Source organism: Pseudopodoces humilis, chromosome 18 (genome assembly GCF_049639895.1).
Source record: "Pseudopodoces humilis isolate 2021_Gansu_Grassland_sample_001 chromosome 18, ASM4963989v1, whole genome shotgun sequence".
In the NCBI taxonomy this organism is placed as follows: Eukaryota; Metazoa; Chordata; class Aves; order Passeriformes; family Paridae; genus Pseudopodoces; species Pseudopodoces humilis.
The window spans coordinates 6,001,487-6,025,892 of NC_142217.1; the positions used below are offsets into that span (position 1 = coordinate 6,001,487).

The 24,406-nt window shown below is 39.4% G+C and overlaps 1 protein-coding gene across 27 annotated transcripts in view; it reads left to right on the plus strand.

The window, feature by feature from the left end:
* The window catches only part of RBFOX1 (RNA binding fox-1 homolog 1), a 773,250-nt gene that overhangs the window by 621,345 nt on the left and 127,499 nt on the right, over positions 1–24,406 (plus strand). The window contains exon 1 of one of the 27 annotated variants that reach the window (XM_088064288.1): positions 10,350–10,370. The exons of the other annotated variants lie outside the window; for them this stretch is intronic. The gene's annotated coding sequence lies outside the window, so the exon portion shown is untranslated. Of the gene's footprint in view, positions 1–10,349; positions 10,371–24,406 lie in introns of those variants that run through there. 27 annotated transcript variants of the gene reach the window in all.

Below are 24,406 nucleotides of genomic sequence, written 5' to 3' on the forward strand. Positions count from 1 at the left end.
TATTTGGGAAGAAATGTTGAAGTGCTGCTTTCTCTTTAGGCATGTGTTGTATATAATGCATCTCTTTGCCAGTCCAGGTTATTACAACAGCATAAAACTTTGACCTGGTTAACAGGGATTCAGCTTAACCAGGTTAAAATAGAGTTTTTTTCTTATGCTTTACTTTTTCCAAGCAGACCTAGTTTAGTCTCAGAATCATAAATACATCAGGAAACTGTCTTGAAGTGGAAAGAAGGTAACAAGCTGTGTCTGAGAGCTCTAGGATTAAACACATGCAGCAAAACTATTTGACAGAGCCTTTGAATATCCTGTTCAAGAACAAAAAGAATGAAAATATCCCATCTTCTGTAGCCTGTTTTTTATCATCATTGGTAAATAAAATAATACACATTTTGCAAATGAATTGAAATAGGATCCTATGTGACCTACCTTAAATTTAAAGTAAGCTTGAAGTAAATTTAGGTTAGAATTGGTGACAGTATACCAGAAACTTTGCTTACAAATCTCCTATAAAACAGAATTATTTTTTATCTTTCCACGCCTTAAAAGAAAAAACCTAAATGTCAGGTCTCAAATAAACCTACATAAGTTTCCAATCATTGCAGCATCTATTAATCTCTTGTAGACATTCAACTTCTATTTTAACTCAGAAAGGGAACTGTTTTTTAAATACTACATTTTGACTTAGAGTGTGCTGGTTTCCTACATGAACTTTCTAGGGAATTTTTGTGCTTGCAGAAGGAGCAGCATCAATTCTGGATGTGTTAATGGCAGCAGCTGCTGCTGGGCCAGTCCCTGTCCCTGCTCAGTCCCAGCTCAGCTCACTGAGAGCCACCTTGGCTTCCCCACCCTGAGAAGAGCACGAGCAGAGTGCTGCCAGGGCCAGAACCTTTGCAGCTGTTTCACTTCTCATCTTTCAGGATTTCTGGGAGACCCACGAGCAGGAATCTCCCTCAGTACTGGTTTGTGTTCCCAAGAAATTGTTCATTCCCACTTCAGGTTTTCATTCCACCTGAGTGCCACGATGGCTAATAGCACTTGAAAAAAAAGAAATTAAGAAAAAAAAATCAGCATGTTGGAGAATAAATCCTTATTAATGATCCAGTGACTCTCCTGAAGGGTTTGTTCTTTCGAGGAAGGACCGAGATACCCATGGACCGATCAGCTTCTTCCTCACTGCTGCCATGGGCACCATCCAGATTTTCATGGTCATTTTCATACTGCTTTGAAATTGGTGCTTCCTGGAACACACCCAGGGATTCTCCAGAGTCAGAACCTCCTGTAAATTCTGAAGATGCAGACTTTCTAGTTGCTGAAGGAAGAAATAAAGGGGAAAGGGAAAGAAGGAGGCTGCAAAGAAGGTGTGGGGGTAAAGATTGAGATATTGTGTAATCATTACTAGTTAGGTCAGTGGATTTACAGTCTGTTTTAACTGATTTTGTTGTTGTTATTTTTTAATTTAATGAAAGTCGTAGTCAGTCTTATCAGTGTCCAGTCACTGAGTCCTACACAGTAGTTTATCCATTTTTGCTCAGTAATTAAAGAGTGTGTAAAAGAAGAGTTCCTCTTTAACATGCTTAGCTTGTGAATAAAGACACTTCTCTGACCACTGATGAAATGTTTAACCACAGAGTAAACATTTAATTCAAGACTGAAATTGTCCTATTGAAAATTAAGTATTACGTAATTTTATTTATTTAATATCAAGTAGAAGAATAAAATATTGCTGAATAGTATCTTGAGAACTTCAAATCAGATATATTGAAGTCAGATAAACATGACAAGAAGTCCAGATATCCTTACCTATTTATAGTGTTTACTGGGAAGCATAGAGACAATAAAGAATTATGCCTCAGATGTGGCAGGATGGGAATAAGGGTGAAGGTTCCAACTTTTTATTTCTATAAAGAGAAGTTCTTATTTAATATTTATGAATGAAAGGTGTCATCAAGCTCTTGATAGTGAATGGTGATTCACTGATTTTGTGTGCCCACTGGAAGTACTTGAATTTCAGGTGTTTGTCAGAGCAGCTGAGCAAATCTATTTCACAAAGATGATCTTTGTTGGGTGTGATAAATCATGTATGATGAGTCTCTGGGAAAACTGTTCTCTTTAATGTGGATCAGTCTTAGTACTTCTTTTGCTTTTATGCCTTCTTATGGGGCTTTGAGAGATTTGATAAAACTTGCCATGAAATGATCATGGGAGATCCTGCAACATCTGCTCATTCCTCTTCCATGTGAGAAAAATAAATTCTAAACAAAACACACTTATTTGGGTATCAATGCTTACTGCTTATTGAAGGTGGGATGAGATGCTACTGATGCTTCTCCAAGATTCTGCAGAATGCTCTGAAGTGAGAGCTAAAAGCATAGAAGAGATTTTTTTTTTTAATAATTATTTTTAAAGCTGTTGCTGGTAACTACCCTTTTATAGTGCTTTTATGACCACTATATATCACTGTCCATGGAGATTCCCTAAAGAAAACAAACTATAAAATTTGGCAAAACTATTTTCTTTTAAGAAAAGTTACAATCTGGAGACTTTTTTTCACGTGATTGAGTGAAAAATACTGTAGAATATATTTTAAAATTATTTAAAAGCCATCACTGGAAGCAAAGAAGTGGTTTATCAATGTTATGATCTATATATATATATTTGGATGAAAGATGTAAGATAGAAATCATTTGTTCCTGATGTTTGAAGTAAGCACACATGATTAACTGAGAGACATTTTTTTCTGTCTGAGAAGAAAACTTCTGGGCTGAGAGGTACCCTAAGTTTAAGAAGGAAATTGCTTCATTGGAAAACAAGGATTTTTAATATCACATATAGTAAATATTTAGGTCTTAGGCTTTATTAGGCTGCATGGTAAAGGAAAAAGTAGGGCCACTTGCAGATGGTTTTTAAATTTAAATTAGCTGCCCGCATTGTCACGGTGGATCATGCAATGCTGGATCTCCACACCAAACAGTGAGGATTTTGCATTTTTTGTCAGTCCTCTTGCCTCCCTGGTGCTTTCTCAGCCAGGCTTTTCTTGCTGGGAAAGTCAGCCCCTTGCTCCCAGGTGACAGTGGCAGTGCAGCAGGGATCTGGCTGTTCCAGGTGTGGAAGGTTCAGTGCAGCAGGGATCTGGCTGTTCCAGGTGTGGAAGGTTCAGTGCAGCAGGGATCTGGCTGTTCCAGGTGTGGAAGGTTCAGTGCAGCAGGGATCTGGCTGTTCCAGGTGTGGAAGGTTTGGTGCAGCAGGGATCTGGCTGTTCCAGGTGTGGAAGGTTCAGTGCAGCAGGGATCTGGCTGTTCCAGGTGTGGAAGGTTTGGTGCAGCAGGGATCTGGCTGTTCCAGGTGTGGAAGGTTTGGTGCAGCAGGGATCTGGCTGTTCCAGGTGTGGAAGGTGCAGGAGGGATCTGGCTGTTCCAGGTGTGGAAGGTGCAGCAGGGATCTGGCTGTTCCAGGTGTGGAAGGTTCAGTGCAGCAGGGATCTGGCTGTTCCCCAGGCTCCTTCCATGGAATTCCCTGTTCCAGTGCTGCTGTGAATGAACCTCTCTCCTGCCATGTGCTGTTGATAATCTGCTCGGGCATGCACTCAGCACTATTTTCTGTGTTCTAATAACAGCTATTGCTGATAGCTTAAATGATTTCAGCTGTTGAATTGCTGCAAAGGAATACTCTTGCTGGCTGGCTGGCTGGTGTGACTCACAACGTCCAAAATCTCATTTGGTGGCTGTCTTTCTCCATCAAGGTGAAGTGATAGGGCCAGGGAAAGACAGCTAAAATACATGGAAAATGCATATCTGAAAATAAGAAATAATTTAAATGAAAGGCTATTAGAATAGAAACACTTTAATTTTTTATTTTTTTTTAGTGATTTAGTAAATACAGATATCTTGTTACTTGTGACTTACTCAGGTTCCCAGAAGCCTTTCCTACCCTGGTGACCCAGGTCAGTGTAGCTTTCTTTGCTTCATTTATGTTAAGAGATAACTTGAATTCCCTGGATGAATCCTAAGTGACACTTAAAGTATTCAAATAAGTGGTTTTGGTTGTTTGTTTTTTTTCAGTGCAAGATGCCATTTCTAAAGAGTTTTTCTCAGTACATTCTTAAACAGAAAATAATTCTGAAAAAATATCAAGGCAGGGCAAGTTCATCTTGCTGGGGGATGCAGTAAAATTTGGCTTTCTGCCTGAGAAATGGGGGAATGCTGAAAAATGAGCTGTTTTAACAATTCAGTTTAAAGTTTAATCACATTAATCCTATGGTAAAATGATAGTTTCTCTTGTTCTCCTCATCCCTCTCCTGTCTGGTACAGTCCGCGGTGCCAGCAAGCTGTGCTGCCTTTCCTTACTGCACAGTCCTTTCCTCTCAGGATGGTCACATGGCAAGGACTGCAAGTGTTTATCCAGAAAAATGGCATTAAAAATGGCATTACCTCTTTTTTTGTTTGCCCCTTTTCAGCTCTATCTTTATAGGGAATAAACAGAGGGGAACAAGGAGAGGAGCCAGCTCCAGGTGACTGGCCAGCTGCCTGTGGATCAGCACCAGAAAGTGCTCCACAGATTGCAATCTGAAAACCATTAATATAATGGATAAAGTCTATGAAGCATTTTAAAACCTCCCTTGCCTATAGTGCTGCATTTTATAAGCTAGGTGACATCAAAAGAATTGGTTCTGGCTCAGACCAACTAATAAAAATGGATAAGGCTTATTTTTATGCTGAATATCAGTAAAAGCATGTGCAGAAGATTACATTTAACATTCTGGCTTTTACCCAGAGCACAACAAAGTCTATCTTATCCCCATCCATCAGAACAGAATTTGATAGGTTTGGAGACCCCAGATTTTTATCTCCTATTGAAGCATGAAGCAGCAGCTTGGGCTTGCATGGAGATTGTGTGAACATGACATTGCTCACTGTGCTGTGTTTCCTTGAACATAAAGAAGGGTGTCTAATTAGGCACAGTGTTTAAGTAGGATATTTTAAATTATTGATACTTAAAGCTGATATAAAGCATTAAATGTTGTTGTTATACCTTTCTGTATTAGGAATAATGGAAAGTCTGGTTGCTTCCTGTAGGCAAAGGAAGAAGAGCATCTTTAGAGCCCAGTAAAAATCCCACATTGTTGTTTTTGTGCCTATACAGATTTAATTATCGTTAATTTTTCTAGGTACTACATTTTTATTTAAAACTGATTTTTTGGTTCAGTAGTCCAGCCTGTACCAGCATTAGCCTCCAGATCTCAACAGCATCCTGTTTATTCTGATCTAGCTTGCCTGACTGATTCCCCAAAGATAAAATTCACTAAGTGAACTTGACAGATTCCAGGCTGTCTCCATATGGCAGGGACTGGGCTGCAGCTTCTGAAGCTGCCTGGGATTTAAAAGCTGCTCTCACCTTATTAAGATGGCAGCACTTACATGCAAGGCAAGTTCGCAGGGGCTTGTTTTAATTCTTCTGCTTTCTGCAAAAGCCATGCCATTTTTTGTACACGTGGATTAGAGCAGGAGCAGAAGGATGACTTTCCTTTTCCAAATGGTGCTTACACCAGCAAGGGGTCAGAACTGAAAATGCATCTATACCTCAGTTGTTGACAGTTTTTAAGAGTTTAGGCTTAGCAGGTGTTAAATGGACCAGACCACAACAGATTTCTGAAAAAAAAAAATATGAAACAATGTGAATTTATTTGTTGCTGGATCTTTCTTCCCTTTTATCTTTGTGTACTATCACTTACCTGTTGTTTGGGTTTGGGCTGTTAACAAAATTGTCCTATATTAAAAATGTCAAGCCTATGTTCTGGCAATATCAAAATATTGAGCTGAATTGCAGGGAGCATTTTTGAGAACGTAGCCCAGCTGAGGATCTTTCTGTTCACATTTAAATCTGTGTGTGGCAGACAGCCATAATCTGTCATACAAAAGGGGTTCTCTTAAATTGACTCAATACTAGTGAAGGAATGTAGTGCTGGAAACACATAAAATATTAGTACTTGTTGTTTAAAAAAACCTTAGATCTATTCCTTGACTGTAATTTTTTTAAGGGGGGGTCACAGGGCTAAAATAATTTGCCCTGGTAGGTTTAAGCAGGCCATCCTTAAAATCACAACATTAGAAAAAAGGGAATTTTGGAAACGAAGGCAAAGTATGGTAGGTTGTTAGTGCTTGTTTATGAAATACAGACACTGCAAAAAACAATCCATGAAGAAATAAGTTTAAATTAGTGTTGTTGTGTTGGGATTGATGCAATTATATTTTTCTAAGAAAATGAAAGTAGAAGTTGAGATTTCCTTTATTATTCCTGCTTCTGCCAGACACTGTTTTTCAGAAGCATGTGCATACCTGAGAGATCAAGAATGAGTAACCTTTCTAAATTTCCTTTATCTTATAGTCTCTTCTTTTCATAGGCCCAAAAGGGACTAGAAGTGATCTGATGTGAGACTTAAAAAAAAATAAAATAAATGAATAAAATTTAAAAGTTAGTAAAATCCCCAGCCTTTTGGGAATTAAGTTTTGTATTTCAGTTTAAAGTAACTGTGTTGACTAAAGCAAGCAGTGGTGTGTCACAGTATCTCCCTATGGATTTTGTTGTTTCTTTGACAAATAGTGTGTGGTTTTGTTGTTTGGTTTTGTTTTTTTTTCACAGACACTGATTTTAGATTTGGGGGATTGGGTTGTGTAGAGGCACTGGAGTATTCTGGTTACCCATGGTTCTTGCCCTTGCATGTGTTCCATAGCAGAAAGTGAGGATCTTCACTTGGGACCTTTTCATCAAGTGCTACATTCCTCCTTTTTCCAGAAAGAGAAGCTCTTGTGGAACTGCCACTCAGCATCTTCACAATTGCCATTTAATCTGGAGCTATGTGAATCAGTTTGTGAAAACTGATTTTTCTCTCAGACATGTTGCATGTTTAGAATCATCTGTGTCATTTGTAATGTTTTGTTGTTTTGGGTTTTTTTTTTAGTTAATTTTAGCTGTAGATTAGTTTGTAGCAATAACTCCCTCTTTATTTTCTTTCTGAGGCATTGTTTCTTTCTGTATTGTATCATGTAGACTTGTGCCAAATAAGCCCAGTAGTATTTGAGCTGGGAACAACAGGCTTTACCTCATTACTGTTTCTCACAACATTTGTAATGCTCTTGTGGGCACATGTGTAAGAAATGTCAACTGAGTCATTATTGGGGTGGATGTTCTTACAGCAGGTGTTTTAAAGGCAAAATTTCAAGTTTGTGAACAAAAAGAGACCAAATTCCCAGACAAGAATTTATAATAAGCAAATAGGTGAGCCCTTTCTCTTAGCTCTAGTACAGTTCCCTTTCCTGCAGCCCTCTGTGCTGCTGCAGGTACATGAAGGCAGTGTGGCAGCTGAACTGCAGCAGCAGGGCAGGGGCAGTGTGCAGGGACTGCCTTTGCCATGGAGCCTTTCATGTTGCTTCTGCATAAAAAGGCAGGTGGGTTTGATTTTTAACAGTGCAACACAGTCATGTTGTTAAATTTGCTACGAAATTCAGACATCTGCCTTTTTGAGCAGCTGTAGCAGACACATGCAGTGCCTCTTCCAGACTCCAGTTTTATTTTGCCCAAACCTCTTTTAGATTTAAACTCCACAGAAGTGCCTCTTGCTTTTGTTTTTCACATGTCTTTTCTATGTCATTGATATGAATCACTTGATGCTGTAGTTGTGCATCTCTTTTTTTGTGAAGTGAGCATCTTTCTGTTTTTAATTTTCTGTTGTATGGACTAGGCAGTAGGAATTCCTAATGCCACTGACATGACAGTAAATTGAAATCCATTATTTGACTGAACAATTAAACGGCTTCTCTGCTAAACCTGGATGTTAATGACCATGGAATGGCATAAAATGAAATGATCAGAGCAGGCAGCTCAAGCTCACTCTGTAAACATCTAGGCTGGCTGAAGTGCAGCAGTCTGTGTTTACAGCAGGGCTGGCAGAAGGTGAGGTGTGAGTGCTCATCTGCACAAAGGCAAAGTCTGACTTTAAGTTGCTCATAGGGAAATTTGAAGCATTCTTGTTTTTTTTGCATTTTTTTCACCCAATCTTATGAGTTGTCTTGGCACTTAAAAGTTGGCAGGGTTATACTGGGCTTCAACTGGTGCTGGCATTGCTCTGCAGAGAGAAAAAACACGTAAGAGGTCTTCAGCATGTCTAGGTTAATCTGGAAAATGCCATCTGACCACAGCTTTGAGAGGGTTTTTAGTCTTTCTAGAAAGGTGGTTTGAGTCTGAGGTGGTGTTTGTTTGTTTCACCTGATTCTGAATTTTTTATGAGATAGTAATAAGAAGAAATAGAATAGGTTGGTCACTTTGGATAGTCCAGATTGCCAGTTATTTTTAACATTTCATTCCCTTGCTTTTTTCCATTATGTGTTATATTTAGTATGTGGTAGGTTTAAATACCAATTGGTTTCCATTGATTCATTTAACACTGAACTGAAGTGGTGCATCTTTTATGTAATAATGACATTCCAAATACATATGAAAAGGTAAGGAACTCTTTAGTAACACAGAACACGCTGGTTTAGGTTATAGTTTATTGACGCTGTTTGTGAATTAAGTTACCTATAAACATTACTTTGGCACATAATAATTAGGAGACAGAAGCATTTCTGTATTTTAGGATGGCCTAACCTGTGTGTGAATTACAAAATATAGAAGTTTTACAATCGATACTGTCTAGGATTATTTGAAAGCTGAGGTTTGTGTTTGCAGGAAAGGAGCTTCAGAAGTTATGTTAATATGTTCATTTTAGTGAAGTTATTTTAGGCTTGGACAACACCACAGAGAAAATACAAGAAATACACAAACCCCTCTTGATTAAGAAATTGTCAGGGAGTGAGTGGTAGTTGCATTGGTAGTAGGAATAGCTTGCTAAATTTACGATTAAGGGACCCAAGGGCACAGATTGTGAGTGTTTGTTTCCCAGAGAAGCTGAAGCCCAGTGGTTTGTGCTGTCCCAGCATGGAAAGAGTACAGGGGATGTTGGAGCAGCAGCTCTGGCAGGAGCTGGTGCTGCCCTGTTGTGCCCAGGGCTGGCACAGTCCCAGCACTGCACCCTGTCCCTGTCCAGCTCCTCCTCATCAAACACAGCACAGTGCACCAGGCTGGGAACTCATGAAAGCTGCAAGAACCTGCCCAGAAGCGCTGCAGTTGCTGGCTGATTACATCATGCAAAGACAGGCCTGGGAACAGCACTGACCATTTTTTCAGGTGACAATGTCTCATTTCCCAGCCAAGAGCCTGGGTCAGGATGCTCAGGTTAGTTTTCAAGGGAGAAGGCAGCTCCATGGACTGCTTCGAAATGTCCCTTGTTTAAAAAAAAACAACAAGCTTTCATGTTGGCTTCTGCAGAGGAATTTTTTGTAGGCTAGTAATCTCAGTTTGGTTCAAGCTGTAAATTTACTCTCTACCAGGCTGTTAAGGAGCTGGATTTACACATTTCTAGAGAGCAGTGCTTTAGAGACACATTCCGTGCACAAGAAACTGGCCCAGGTTGCCTTCTGTTATACACTTTTACTTCAGTTTTCTGAGGAGATATTAACAAAACAGTTCACTATATTTAGAATGCTAATGGCAGTCAAGTTACGTCAAAAGAGGGATCTATTATTACATTGACAGAATGTCAGTGGCAGAAATCAGCTAGAACTTGTTCTGCATGTCATTAGCTGGAAAAATCACATGCAAATTTTTAACATTGATCAAAATTCCATTTCTCACTGATTTTTTGCTGTGTTAGACCTAGGACAGAATAAGAAATTTTCCCTGGGTGTATTTTAGTACACAACAGAAATTGCAGTGCTTTAAGCCCATTTTTGCCTCATGATAGTTTATGCATTCATTCCTCCCTTGGAAATTATGTTTACTTAAGTTAGTGAAAGCTGGGTGAGGTCTTTTTACATTTAAAAGAGATTTCCCACATATCTCTCTTTGATTGTCACGTCCTTCAGTGCGCTTGTCCAAATCCTACCCACATGCCGCTGTGCAGATGAGGCACTCCCACATAGGGAATGTTCTGCACAGAAATCATGGAACGCCTAGGCAGCCTTTTTTTTTCTTTTTAAGAAATAGACTCCTAAAAACTCTTCCAAAGACAGCACAATTCTGCCCACCAGCTGAGGATAATGTAGGGGTACCTTTAAAATATATTGTTATATAAGCCGATAGAAGGAAAAAAAAAATGAAGCGAAAAAGGCGAAGTTTTGCTGCAGCTTTAGAAAAGTTGCCAGCTGCCTGAGATGGCAGAATAAACTAGTTTAATTCACTTAAGATGTATTATATTTAAGTCAAAAAACTGACACAGATTTAGCTGGCAAACCTCTCCATCCTTGACTGAAGAAAACTGCAATGATAAGACCAGGGTAAGATTCATTTGCTCTTAATACTTTTCCGAAGCATCAGCCGTCATTCCATTGCTGGTGAGGATGCTTTTCACAGGAGCAGCAGGGCTGCTGTGCTGATTGTGGCTTGATTTGCAGTTTAAAACAGCTTTCATTTGCTGTCCAGATTAGAAAAGGGAGCTCTGCCCTGTTGGCCAGTCCCAGGGATGCTCGTGCAGCTCTGCTGCTCCCTGCACTGGGGATTCCTTCGCTGCCTTCTCATCAAATCCCTTGTCCATTGTTCCCTTTGCAAATGCTTTTTGTGTCCTGTTTGGGGAGCAGCTTTGGCTCAGAGGGAGCTCCAGGAGCTCCTCTAAGCCTGCTCATGCTGAGAACTCTTTACAGGGGAATTTATAATTGTAGGGGCTTTAAGGTGATAGATGAATGTAAAAATGTACATGCATCACAAATCACTATTTGCTGCAAAAACTATGTCCTTTCTTTTCCTATTTTTTTTTTATTTTTTTAAAAAGCAGGATAAACCATTGTAGCTCAAACAAATATTTTTTAAAACCTACTTTGTTCTGTTGCAATTTAAACTAAAGCAGACTTTAGCATAGAAGCTGGATTCTTTTATGTGTTGTATATTACTTAATTTTTTTTCTTATTAGTCAGAATTAATAATGATAGAGTTTGCTGTTTGATTCTTCATAGTTCAGTGATTGGTTTCCATATGTTGAAATAAGTAACTATTTAAAGCCATCTGTTTCCCTTGGAAGTAAGAGTATTTTCATTAGTGTTTAGCATTTAGCTCATAGTTGAAAAATTAAATGCAGGCTAAGTTTAATTTGATCTTTCTGGACATAATTCAAACAACAGTGTATGAGTTATTAAAAAAGCTATAGGGTTTTTTGATTGATAATATTTGAGGTGTTATTTGCATTTGGAAATCACCTAACTCAGACATTAAGAATAAGTTTGATACACAAAACTGAACAAGAAAGCCTCCCCTGAATAAACTGAGTGGGATGTAAGCCATGTATAGGCCTTTTGGGTCTTTTCCTTAAAGGTAAATTTATCTAATAAGGTACTGGCCAAAAGCAATTTTCTCCTTCCATATTATTGTCGCTAAAAATTAGGAAAACATTTAGTTTATCACTCAGAAGTTCTTACTCCTTGCTTTTTGCTCACAATAATGTGATTTCTCTGCTAAGTTTTGGATGCTACTGATATTCTCAGCTTGTTCCTGGGAAAAGCCATAAAATCCTGAGTCAGGTCACTTGGCAGTCAAGTGGAAGAGAAAACTGCTTTTCCGCTATATTGTAATGCTTTAAATTGCAAATGTCTTTGTATTTGCTTCAGGTTTTTGTTTCATTTTGTTTTGTTTTTAATCCTGCTGTTGCACTCTCTGTGTTAGAATCTAAGATTTATATTTCTTTGACTGTTTAATGTTTCCTTTCATCGCCTTCATAAATAGTAATGACTAGCTTATGTATATCCAGGGAAGTAAGGCAAAAAGCCCTTGAGTGTGCCAAGTCTCAAAAAATTTAAATTAGTGTATCAAATGTTAGAAGAAGAAGAATTAAGGCTCTTATCAGCTAACTATAAGCCAAGAATCTTTTAAATTCTAACAATGGTCTGGTGGATACAGCTAAATCTGGCTTTACTTAAGAAAGACAATAGCGGGTGGTTCAAAGTAAAAGATTTCACCTTAATAAAAGCTATTTAACATATTATTATAAATCCACAGAAAGGCAAGTTTTTATTCCGAGGTGTAGATCATTTCTGGTGAGGGAATCCCACACTTTTTAATGAACATGTTTCTCTTTCTCATTTCTAATTAGCTCCAGCACTTAGATTGCAGCATGCCAGCCTTCAAGGCTGAGATTTCTGCTGGTAATAAAGCACTCGAGGTGGTATTTAATTAAAGCAGAGTGGTGCTAGGAAAGACCCGAGCAGGGCTGAAACACTAATCCTTTTGCATTGCCCAGTGTCCCCTTGTGATTGTGATTGATGAGTTGATTTCTCTTTACAGCTTCATTTGCATTGTGCGGCAATACCCGCAGGCAGAGGTGCTGAGCGTTTCTGGATCAGAGCTCCCCATTAGGACGAGCTAATGTGCTAAATGGGCTTGGGCAAGGCTGGAGAGCTCTCCCAGCTCTGGAGCAACCCATTAAATCACGGGTTTATGGTGGGTGATGCGACTCCCCATGTTAATGCTGGTGTTTGTAATACCTTTATCTCTTCTTACCTTGAAAATACATATCCTACCACCCACTATCTGTACTACCCTTTCCCTCTTCTACTTCGGTTGTGTTAAAATGATCATGTCAGGTAGTGGCTGCTATGAGGAATGAATGGCTGTAGAACTTTTTTGGGTTTGTTGTTTGTTTTTTGGTTTTTTTTTAATTCCTAGAGGTAAAATAAATTGGTCAGGGTTTTCTTAAGAAAATAGACATATTCTCATCCTTAGCCCTCAGAGCTGGTGTTCCTGGAGCAGCTGGGACACACTCACATGTGGTCTCCATGATCCTGCACCTATGAGCATTTCCAACAGTGAATTTCTGCTGGATGAGTGTATTTGCTCTGGCAGCAGAGGAAACCAACAGTGTCCTGGGCAGGACAAGCAGGAGAGTAACCAGTAAATTGACAGAAGTGATTCTCTCCCTTTACCTGGCACAGTTAAATTGCACCCAAGCTATTTGGCCCAGTTTGTGGCTCGCCAATAGCAGAAGGAAGGTTCAGCACGGGGCCCCCAGGATGTGCTGGAGTTTCTGGTAGGAGGCTGAGGGAACTGTACTTGTTCAGGAGGAGAGGAGGCTCCAGTTTGACCTAAGAGCTGCCTTTAAATGCTCACAAAGAGGGTATCAAGAAGGAGCAAGTCTCTTCCTAGAGGTGTACGGTGGGAGGGTAAGAGACAACACTGGAATAAGTGGTTATGAAGAAAAGCTTTCCCCATGAGAACAGTTTCGCTTTGGAACAGGTCATCTGGAGAGTTTGCACAGCCTTTGTCTTTAGTGCTTTGATCAAAATGAGTGTAGCACAGATATGCCAAGCTTTAAAATGCTCTCTGTACCTGCAGGCTCTCCTACCATTGCCTTGCTGCCTCTCCTGGGGTGGGGTCGGTCCAGCTGCCACTTTGTCTCCTGTCTCTTTGGTGAATGGGATCCTCTGTCAGCCTTTTGTTTTTAGATCTATGTATCACAGAGCCCAAACAGAAGGGAAGAAATATTTTAAATCTAGGAAAAATAGCAGTCTTAGGTGTGCACTTGTATAACCTAAAGGGTTATTATCACTTCTGTTGAGACTTGAAGCAGATTTTTATTTTCTAGTCACTGCTAATCTCTCAGGTCAAGTATTTATTCTTTTTACAGCCCTTCTTCTCATGTGTTTTTAAGTTAGCAAGGGTATTTGTTTTTCTGAGTTGACAAATGCAGACTTTTTTCAAACGCAGGCGTCCCTGCTCACATTTGAACATAATTGTCAAAATGAATACTTCTTGCAAACAGAGCAGTTATTGCATATTTTCTTTATTAATGATCAAGGGATATTCCTGCATATTGTCCTTACCTTGCTTGTTTTCTGTAAGTCTGCTGTTAAATGGAGGGAATGCCCACACAGATCATTGCAGGAATGACTGTGGAACTTCAAGAAGCTCCAGCTGGATGCTCACAGTCTCCTCCTGGTTGAGACAGAATAAATTTGCTACCAGAATTTGTCTCTTTCAGTGGAGAGCTGGGTTGCATGCACTGAACCATTTTTAGGTTCCAAAAAAACAAAGCAGTTGATTGTGCAGGTGCATGTAAGAAGCTTCCAAATTTCCTCTGACCTTGCAGAGGGTGACATGTTGGGCATTGTCATTTCCTTGATGATCATCTGACTGCAAAGTGCAGTATATTCATAAAAACTATCCATTCCAAAATCTGACCTAACAGTGTCTCAGGAAATAGATTAGTCTTGCTGCACCATAACTGTGCTTCTGCTGCACTGTTCTTGCTCAGTTCTGGGGCTTAGAGTTAAAAAGATGGAACAATTTCTGCAGAGCAAAACCACTGATACGTGAAACGAAAAATACTTTCAGCAGAGTGTCTTTCTGGGATGTACTTATCTCCTAAAAGTGAAATGCACCTTGGGCAGAGTCTCTAATCTCCCTATTGCTGCCAAATAGCTTCAGTGCTTCGCCATTTACAGCAGCTGCAAAAATTTTGGGTTCTATTTGAATGTAAAAGTTTGGATTCTACAGAATTTCTAATCCTGGTGAGCTCAGGAAAGGGAAGGGACTTCCTTGTTTGAAACCCAGCTCTCTGTGTCTGGTTGCTTTCTTGAAAACATCTAAAACTCCTCTTTTCTTCCACAGTCACTGAGAAAATTGTGCTTTCTGTAGAGAGGCAGTTTGGTTGTTACAGGTGATCCTGCACAATAAAGTTTTCTGGGAAGTAGAGGTTTCATAGATGACAAAAAAGATTATTTCCTGATAATTATTTATGAATATTGGTATCTCTTCTGCTACTGGTTTTCAGAGACCTGTTTTGAATTGAGTTAACCATGTTAGCTGGATTGAGTAGACTGGAAGTGCAAAATGGTAATACACATACTTCTAAATATCTTCATCCATTTCTGGTTGTTTTTATATTTATGGCAATTTTTTTTTCTTTTTTCTTCCTGAAAGCATATATAAAACCTAGTTTTCCTCTAAATTCCATGGGGGTTTTTTTGAGGTTGCAATTAACATAGAGCTGACTAATGGAACATACCTGGCAAATACAGTTGTAGAGGGTTTTGTTAGGGTGGATTAATTATTCCTGTCTAATACTTAAGTAATTTGTATTTAAAAACCCAGGGCTATTGGAGAATGAACCATGCGTAATTTTTCAATAAAACTTGCCTGAAATTATTCTGAAAAAACAAACCAAAAAACCCACCACAACCAGAGATTATTTTAAAAACTTGCAGATGAACTTGAGGGCCTGCAATTACTTTTTTGCCGAGTTTGTTGGCATCAGAAATTTGCGTTGCTGAAGGGAAAGCTTGCTTGCTCTGAGCTTCTGCACAGACTCTTGGGTGCTCTGCTTTCAGTTTGAAATCATTTGCCTTTTTGTTTTTTGTAATTTTATTAAAACTCTTTTCACCTAAGACAATGGGAAGCCCCCATTCAGGTGGGCTCTGTGGCTCAGGGTGTGTCATAGCTTGCTAAATTGCTTATTTATTTTAACTGTTATTTTAACTGGAAAGGTGCAATGATGTTGCTCTTTCAGATTTAAAGGATGATGTTAACCAGAAAATTCTAACAGCACACTGTGCTCTCAGATTTCTGGTTTATGTTTGTAAGAAATGGAAACAAAAAAGAAATAGTTTAAATTGTCAAAAACAAAGAAAGGGAGAAAGTGAGATTAAGTTCAGGGTAGCTTCACCCTTGCTCTCACTTCTCTGCATAGAATAACAGAAACTTTTGCAATGTGCACTGCTTGAATTGTTTGAATTTATGTCATATTCCATTTAATTGGAAATATTTTATATCATAATTTGTTTGCTTCTGAAGCGTGTGAGAGGCCTTGAGTTCAGGTTATTTAACTGGAGTTCAATCTGTGTTACTAAAATGAAGTTAAAACAATAATTTGAAAATTTTATTTCATAATCCTTATTAGCAAACAACACATTCAGATCAATTTACTATGCTTCATAAGTCTCCATTGAATTTGGTTCGTAGTTTGATACCATGAACACATATATGTGTGTGTGACACTAAAATTGAATTTAGTGTGCATTGCTTTTCTTAATTGATGCTGTTAGTCACTGCAGACCTCTTTACTGGAGGATTTAAATTTCTGTTTTGACCTTTTATTAACTAAAATTGGCTGATTGGATTTTTAATTTTTCTATTTTCCCCCCTGCTATTCTTTAGAGCTGTTGGCAGGGGACATATTAATAGCTGTAGAATTTAGGAATCTGTTTTAAACACAGAACATTCTTGTTAATCCATGAAGTCAACCGAGGAGCAGTGAGCCCTTTGTGGTTATTTACACAGTACATATATGTATATATAGATATACTATTTAAGTAGAAGTTAATACACTTACCCTTTCTTCAAGACCAACAAATGGGTATTTCCAAGGTTGTGTCAAGTTCCAAAATGTATTTTCACCCTCCAAATCCTGGATCAATTGGCTACAATGGTGTCTGGAGCTGGAGCAGATGAAAAAGTACTTTCAATTATACCAGTCCTGTAGCCTGATTCTGTTCAGAATAGCTCCCAATTACCTGAGATATTTTGCATCAAAGTTAAGATACATGTGGAGGTCATGCCTTGCCTTTCATTCAGTAATTTTGGCAGAATTGCTGTGTTCCCATGTCAGTCAGATAACATTTTGTGTCTACTGTACCCTCAGTTGCTGCAGTAAATACTGAAGGGGAAAATCAGATTGGTGTGGGTAGGTGCAGGAGGAGGAAGTAGTAAAGAAAGACATGAAGAGGGAGGGGGGCAAAGGGAGATCTAAAATATTGGGAAAAATGAATCAGGACCTGAATGAGAAGACAGCAGAATTCACTAAAAGGCTTGGCAAAACAGACCCAGTGCATTTGTGGAGGTGGGTTGTGCCTTTTAGGTCCCTATTTTGGATCCTGAATTTTATCCACCCAGTGTTCATGTATTCTGAGGTGGCCTGAGTCTGTCTAAGTGCATCCCTGACATAAGTGTCACTTAACAGTTTTGACTGCTTTCCCAGAATTCAGTTCATGTTTCAAAGTTTTGTTGTATTAATCTCTGGCAGCTGAAAAGTGGTTTATTTCTGATAGATGTAGCAATCATTTGTTGTTGTTGTTCAGATAAGCCATTAAACACATGTAGAAAAACTGCATTTCAGTAAGAACCCATCCAGTTTGTGTACTGCATTGCTCAGACACCTTTTCCAGAGCACAGTCCTTCACATCCCTGATTCTAAATCTGATGAAAATCAGTGAGCATTAGTGAGTACATAGGTTATAGTTTCTTTTTAAATGTGTTCTTAACACATTTAAAAGCAGGTGATGATATTGCTTTGCTCTCAGGAAAATCAGCAACCCTCCTTGTGCCTTTTGCTGTTCCAAGGAAAACACCTTTGCTGTTACACAGGAGAATGGCAGTAATTGGCAGGACACAGGATGCTGTCACCATGAGTTCAGGTGTATTTGCTGTGCATTAAAATGACAATGGAATAGATTAGCTTGAGGGTATAATACATACCAGAATTGTTCTATACAGATATCAGAATATTAAATAAAAGGAGAAAGCCTCATAAAGTCTCCTATAATCCCTCTTGGAATGGGTCTATGAGCAAGTATTCATTTTTTCTTTTAAGTACATTGATATGATTAAATTTAGCTTGACACAAGTGATGTACTATACCATGTGATGGTAATATTTAAAAGAAAACCACTTTTCAGATTGAATACCTACTTGCTATCAACTCCTTTGTAGCAGCATCCAATCTGAATTTCTTCTGCAGCTAAAATGCAAACGCATTTTCTGTATTCTCCGTCTCACTGGGTGTGCACCCAGCAAATGCAGAACTGCTTCAATATTTTTGGTATCTTATTTAATCTAATGTTCTACTACAAAAGCCAGCCAGTTCACATTGATTATAAACAGTTTCCAGGCTATAACTTTTCTCTCCCAGAAGTGGTGTGTGTATTTTCACTAATTCGGGAGCGTGGATGCTGTGGCTGCTGTCCAGGCCCCTGCACTGTGCAAACACAAACGCTGTTGGATGTGGTTGCTGTAGATTAGCCATATGCTTCTGCTCAACATGCCAGAGCTTTTCTCAGTGCTCTTTCAGTTTTGGAAATAGCTCTCCTTCCGCCACCCCTTCCTTACAAAATAGAACTGTAAACCAGGAAAGGTAATTTTCATCCTGTCCCACAATATATGATATTTTAAAATAATGGATTGTTCCAAGCAATGTTTTTTAAGCCTACCAGGGTTAAGCACCTGTAGCACAGGCAGGGACCAGATTTGCAGCAAGATTTACTGACATATGAGTGTGTTCAGTCTTGTGAAGAAGGTCCAGTAGTAAAATAAATCTCCAAAGGAGATGTGCAGGGAGGGGCTGTATAGATTTGCAGATTTGAGACCAGTTTTAGTCCCTGTTCTGGGGGACTGTGGAAATGAAGGTATGGGGAAGAATTGGCCATTCCTCTCATAGTAACAGGAGCTTTTTACAGATTTAACACAGAACTTCAGTATAGTCAGTGAAAGTCTTTCCTTTGCTGTAGGAACCATTAAAGGGTTTTGTTAATTTTCTTCATGACTGGAGATTCCTTATAACACACTATTAATACATTTTTGTTTGTTTTAGGCAGTCATGACATTCAGCACTGTTTAGAAATACATTTTGCTTTGCACAAACACATCTTAATGCCTTTTTTGTCTCCTCGTTGAGAAGGTCTTTACCTTCCTTCAGTACTGAGGCTTAGGTTGCTGATGACAAACATTGTTGGATAAACAGATCCTTGGTAATGTTACAACAGCATCTTAACATAAACATCCACTGAGGTATGCAAATGATCTCGGTGATAAACAAGCATAGCAAAGTGTGGCTGAGGCAGGAAGCCAATCTGTCTGTTCCTTGTGCCCAATGATATTTTGATTGTCATTTTAATCTTAGGAGTAAATAACATCAGCGATCATGTTCCATCATTTAATTTCAGTGCCAAAAAAATGAGCGCTGCTTTAACTGGCGTTAAGCAAGATGGCATTGCTGTGGTAGTTGGTCATTGCAGCTCAGGTTATCTGTGTTCCATTGTAAATAACAAAATGGTGGAAAGCTTAAACAGAGACTGGAAACAGACTTTCTCTGAAAGCAATGTTAGATAGTTAATGTCTAGATTTTTTTTTTTTTTTTCCCTGGGAAAAAGCCTTTCTTATCACACTTTGTCTTTGAATTAAGAATATCTTACTTCTAGTTAGGCTGGACTAAAAAAACTTCCCATTTTTTGTCCTCAAGTACCTGAGCAGTACTTCTGTGCTTCTCTTTTGCTGCCAAGCCTTGACTCCATCACTTGTAAGTTCACATTTTGTGTCTGTCTTCATTAACCTTCTTCATAGCCACGTAAGCCTACGAAGTATCTTCTTTCCTAATGAATGGTTTATTCCTGCATGCTGAAGGTCTCTTGAATCGACATCTCAATCAGGCAGCTGCTTTGGACTGTTTCTTCTCCTGGGTAAACCTTAGGGATTCATAAAATTTTCCTGGATATACTGAAGTCTCTTTTTCTGAAGCCCAGTTTTATAACTCCTCTGCTGACTTTCCTGGTCTTCCTCCAAATTCCCAAAGTCAGTCGTGTCATTGTCTTTATGGAGCTTACCACATAAATGAAACTGTTAAATTTACCTGGTTTAAGCAAAGTAAAACCAAACAAACCAGCTTGTGTTTGATAATTTGGCACAGTTTTGTAGGAATTGTTGTCATTTAACCTGGCTCATTCTGGCTTTCAAAACAGCCCTGTGTCCAAATACCTGAGCAGGGATGATCTATCAGCTTTGCTGCTCAAGGCAACTTATAGCATGGCATTCTCATTTCCCTCGCTGGCTGGCTATGTTCCTTATTTCAGGGGAGTCAAGTTCTGCTCTCCCATTTGTGATGCTGAGCCTGGGACATGTATCTCACATGATGGATGAACTCTGCCTGTTGTGGTGCTGCCCTAGGAAATAATTCACTGGGAGGGATTTTGAAATATCCCCTTTCTTTTCTGAGGCTCCATCAGAGCTCAGCAGTGAAAGTCTGTGCCCCCCTTCAAAGAGGTCACTGAAAGTGTCTGGTTCAAAGAGGTGACACAGGCAGGTCAAGCTCCACGGAGTGCTGCTGCCCTTAGGGAGATGCTCTGCTCATCCTACTGCAGTCACTCCACCCGTGCCTTTGTGAAGCACCTAAAGGTCTGCACAGGTCTCCATTCCTGTGTTCTTGTTCTCTGTTCGACCCTTGTGGCACTCTCTGCTCCTCCTGCCCGGTATTTGGTTTATCTATCACCATCTAATGGTTATCATTAATTATTAATGAGGTCCAATCCCTTTCTTTGTGGCACAAATGGCTCTCAAGGATGTTTTCTCAGCAAGTGGCTGTAGGCTCACTGCCTTCTGTGGCTGACAGATCTGGTAAATACTTGGCTCTATTCTATGGTGTGTCCATTGCAAAGCCAACTGAAACTCTGGATGAGGGGGCATCTCTAAATTGGGAATCACTTGGTGACAACTATTAATATCAGTGACATTAAATTGCACCATTTAGGCACTTTCAAGAACCAGCCGTGTCCAGTCCCAATCTCCTGAAAAATTTAAAAAATTTAGTCAGGTTTTTGTGAAGTAAACTGGAATTGAGGTGTTGAATTCTACTTACAACAAATATTGAATGAATAATTTTAGCTATAAGAACTTATTAGATTTCTAGAAATGATCTGCTGAAAACCATATACCTGCAACTGTTTTTGGATTTGAACGTGCTCAGTTTTCTCTGCAGACTCCAAACCTTTGCAGAGTTCAATTCTTTACCAGTAAGGTGTCATTTAGAGAAGTTTTTTGACTCAAATTCTGAAAATATCTCTGCCTGTGCATGGGTTACAAGGCAGGAAGTGTCTCAGTGGAATCCAGAACAGGTTATAAAGCACAATGCAGAGTTGTGTCTGGACCAGTCTTGTTGGATAAGCATGGTTTGTCACCTGGGTTGGTGCATCCCATATTTTCAGTGTTACAGTAAAAAACAAAAAAAAAAAAATTAAAAATATATATTTTTTTAAATCACTTTATTAGAAAAATAAGAAAATGGATGTACTAGTTTTGTTTACAATCCAGCTTTGAAAGGTTGCAGTGGTTTTCAATAAATTAATCTTTGAAATTAATCTTTTATTTTAAAAGAAAAGATACAGATAAAATTAGAAAACTTACATGGGTGCAGGTACTGTTTTAGAGGTCGTGCAGAAGGTAGAGAAAACAACTCCTTTCTGTGGAGATGTAAGGCAGTGTTCCTCTAGGTGTGCTGAGAATGGTAACATTTGGCAGAAAATGAAAACGTGTCATAGTTCACAGCATTAAATTAAACAATATGTGAAACTCGTCTGCCTGCACTATAAGAATTGCCACTTCCATACTGCTCTGGCTGTGGATTGAACAAATGAAAACATTTTTCTAAGGAAACACGGCAAATATATCTCAAAGAACTGAGACGTTGTTACTCGAGGACAGAAATAGGCTGGAAGTTGTAACTAGTCTCTTCCTTCTCGGTAAATCCTTTATGAAGAAAGTCATCAAATAGGATAAAAGTATAAAATCCATTTTGAAGCTCTTCTGCTACTGTTGAAACCACATGGCATCACAGAACCATTCAGATTCAAAGGGAACTTCTGAAGCCATCTAATCCAAATACCCCTTTTAAATCACGGGTAACTACACAGATTAGGTTGCTCAGGGGCTTTTAGAGTTCAGGTTTGAAAGTCTCCAGGATGCCATAACCTCTCTGAGCAGCATTTTTCTGTGCTTAACTTCCCTCATGTTCATTACCTTATTCTTTAGAGCTAACCAGATTTTACCTTTCGGCAACTTTTAGCTGTTGCTCCTTGTTCTGTCACTCTGTACCTGCAGGTTCTGGCCCTGTAACCTCTGGTCAAGTGGAAGAAGATGCAATTAAGTTGTCTGAGCCCTCCCTTCTGCAGGCGATGCTGAGCCAGCTGCCTCAGCCTCTGTCATGTGCTCCAGCCCTGCAGCTGCCCTGGCAGCCCAGCACTGAACTCATATCCCATCTCCTGACCCGAGGCACTCCAGACTGGTGTTCCAGATGCTCTCCCAAGTGCTGTGCAGGGAGGAATTGTCCCTTTCCTCACCTCACTGACCACCCTTGGCTGCTGCAGCCTGCAGAGCAGTTCATTTTTGCTGCCTGGAAGGCAGAGCGCTGCTTTGTACCCAGCTCTGCTCACCAGGACTCATCCTTTCCTGCAGAGCTGCTCTCTGCCAGGCAGCCAGGGCCTGGCCAGTGTGAGGGATTATCCTGTCCCAAGACTTGCCCTCTTCTTGTCAGCCCACTCCTGTAGCTTCTGCAGAGCCCCATTACTGCTCCCTGTCTGCTGGCCTGTGGGAATTTGCATTCTGACACTTCACATACGTCTTTTGTGAAGATGTTCAACAGTTTTGGACCTGGTCTTGATGCCCAAGGGCTAGAACTCATAGCTGAGTTAAACTTCTAAAGGTTGACTGCTACCCCCTTTAAAAGCCAGTATTCCAGATGGCTTTTCATGCACCTTTTATGTTAACAATCCAACCCTTTCTTTTTGCCTTCCCTCCCTGTTCTTTGGGTACAAGGATGCTGCATCATCCTCACTATGCTCTAGGAAAGGGGTAACACAAATGAGGTGGAATTTCCTGTACTGATTTGTGGATAATGACAAGATCCTTTCATACTTTATCTATTTTTTAGAAACTTTTAAGAATCAATTCTCATTGTAGATATACCCTTGTTCTTCAGAGTTTCTTGCTATATGGCTCTTAAAGCTGTCTGGATAGTAGTTTTCCAAACATGACATCAAAATTTATCCAATATCAAATATTGGTTGATTAAATACAAGGTTGTGCTGCAGTTGGAAAGACCTTAAGAGTCAGAGTTGGAGAAAATGCGGGAGAGGCAGAAAACTTAAAAAGAAAAATTTTGGTGTTTATGTGGAAGCAAAACAAATCAGTGTGGCAGAGTCATGTCCACTTGGGCCATTGGAAATAGGAAGAAAAGGATTTGCCATGTAGGATAAGGAAAGCTCATAAATGACATAAATAAATCAATGGCAGCATCACACAGGCAGTTAAAAGTTTCAGCAGATGGAAGGAGTGAAGGTGTTGGAGGGAAGGTTTTCCCAACGTGTGTTGGTGTCACCATAGCATTACATGCTCTTGAATTCAGGCAGGAATTCAGACTAAGTTTTGGCAAGTAGTTTGCTGCTTTCAGGGAAATATAAGTAAATGTCCTTTGCAGGCTGTCAGGAGGCTTCAGCTGCTGCTCTGTTCCATACCTCAGGCACTGACACAAAGTGAACATGGTGTTATCAAACACATTTGCAAGAGCAAAAACACAGTAGAAAGAGCACAGACCTTTTTTGGAATACAGTATGTTATATGTAAAAAAAGACCAAAAGTAAATGTTCCTCTGCAGTGGGAGAAATTAAATTATATTTTCCTGCTAAGGTAGTAAAGAAATTCTCTTTTGTTTACTTATTGAGATCTTTTCTCCCTACGCTCTCTGAAAAAAGTTATTCTGCATTATCTTTCTTGTATTTGAAAGCTGAATTTGGCTTTGTCCTGAACCTTCCAAAAAAGAGAGGTGGCTGGAGCATTCATTTCGTGTGATTGCAGAAGCAAATGATGCGAGTCAAGTGGCCTGGTCAGATAATTAAGCTACAACAGAGAAAGCTCGCAGAGTCAGTCAGTTGTGATTATCAGTCCAGTGTGGTTGGATGTCTGATTCCTTCTGAAAAATCTGAAGTGGCTGTTTTTATTATCATTAATTGGGGAGTGCCAGCAACAAATCTGGAAGAATTACATTGCCACTTTAAAGAATTCCTATATATTTCAGTTGGAATATAAGTGTAATGATGAACTGATGACTGTTTGTTGCTCTGCCCAGCCCTTAGAACAGGAAGGTTTGTTAGAATAATTCCAGTGTTACGTGCCTGCCCTGCTTCTGAACCCTGATGTCTGTAGGCAGTCTGCAGCAGAGTGCCAGTAAATGTGTATTCTTTGAGACTGTCTGAATATTTTCAGACTTTTTTTTTTATTATTATTATTCTTTTCTTTATTTCTTTAGATAGCAGTTCAATCATTTTGAAGCTATCTCTGGAGCATCTAGGAAAGTTCCTTTAACAGTGAAGCATTAGGTTGCTTAAAGTGCCTCACAGAACTAAACCTTGGAAGCACTTTTGAAATATTTCCCCTGCTACACGAGAGGGATGTCACGAAATGAAACAAAAAAGGAAAGAATATTTCATTTGAATGGAAGGATAAAGTACCTTCAACCTAAACCAGACTAGCTCAGTATCAACTGTTTGCTTGTGGCGCTCAGCAGTTTTAAAATCAG